The following is a 784-nucleotide window of genomic DNA, read 5'->3' as shown; positions in this document are numbered from 1 at the left end:
TATATATATATATATCTTAATTGTAACTTAACAAATATCTTCATATTCATTAAAATTACCATTTCACCCGTAACGCATAAAATTCTTCGTAAAGGATTCATCGCACTTAATTTAATTTATTTATCGACGAGTAATTCTAAACGACATCAAAATATCTTTTTGATCAAAAAGACTCCAAAATATTATAAACTTTGGCTAAAAAGCCTCCGAGCCAAAATCCAAAATACATAAAAACGCATAAAGTGTACTTTAAAATTATGGGTCTTACATGCTCCCTGTGGCGTATGTGGTACAAGGCCGATCGTTCCAGCCTTAACCCCTGAAATGGTTCAACAAATGATCATTTCCGCATTTTCTGCTTTGGGTCTTTCAGGTAACGTTACTTCCCCTGATTCTCCTTGGTATTTTGACTCAGGGGCATCTAATCATATGACCAACAATGTTGCTGCCCTTACCAATGTTACAAGTTACTCTAGTAATCTCCAAATACAAATTGCTGATGGAAACAATTTGCCTATTACAGAAGAAACAGTTTTCCTATTACAGATAAAACTGATATTTCTTCACTCCCACCAATGTTTATGTTTCCCCTGGTCTTACTAGTAATCTTATTTCAGTTGGTCAATTAGTTGACAATGATTGTAGAGTAAAAATATGCGTTTATATGGTTGCTGGTGCGGGTCGCGCGCCCAGGCGCAGAAAAACGCGCTCCAGCGCGTTCGGGCAGTAGCAGATGCTGGAAAAAGCGTTTGGCTTGCGCTTGGGCGCGCTCCAGCGCTCAGCA

This window comes from Cicer arietinum, chromosome 4 (assembly GCF_000331145.2).
Source record: "Cicer arietinum cultivar CDC Frontier isolate Library 1 chromosome 4, Cicar.CDCFrontier_v2.0, whole genome shotgun sequence".
Taxonomy (NCBI): Eukaryota; Viridiplantae; Streptophyta; class Magnoliopsida; order Fabales; family Fabaceae; genus Cicer; species Cicer arietinum.
This window is presented reverse-complemented; position numbering follows the sequence as displayed.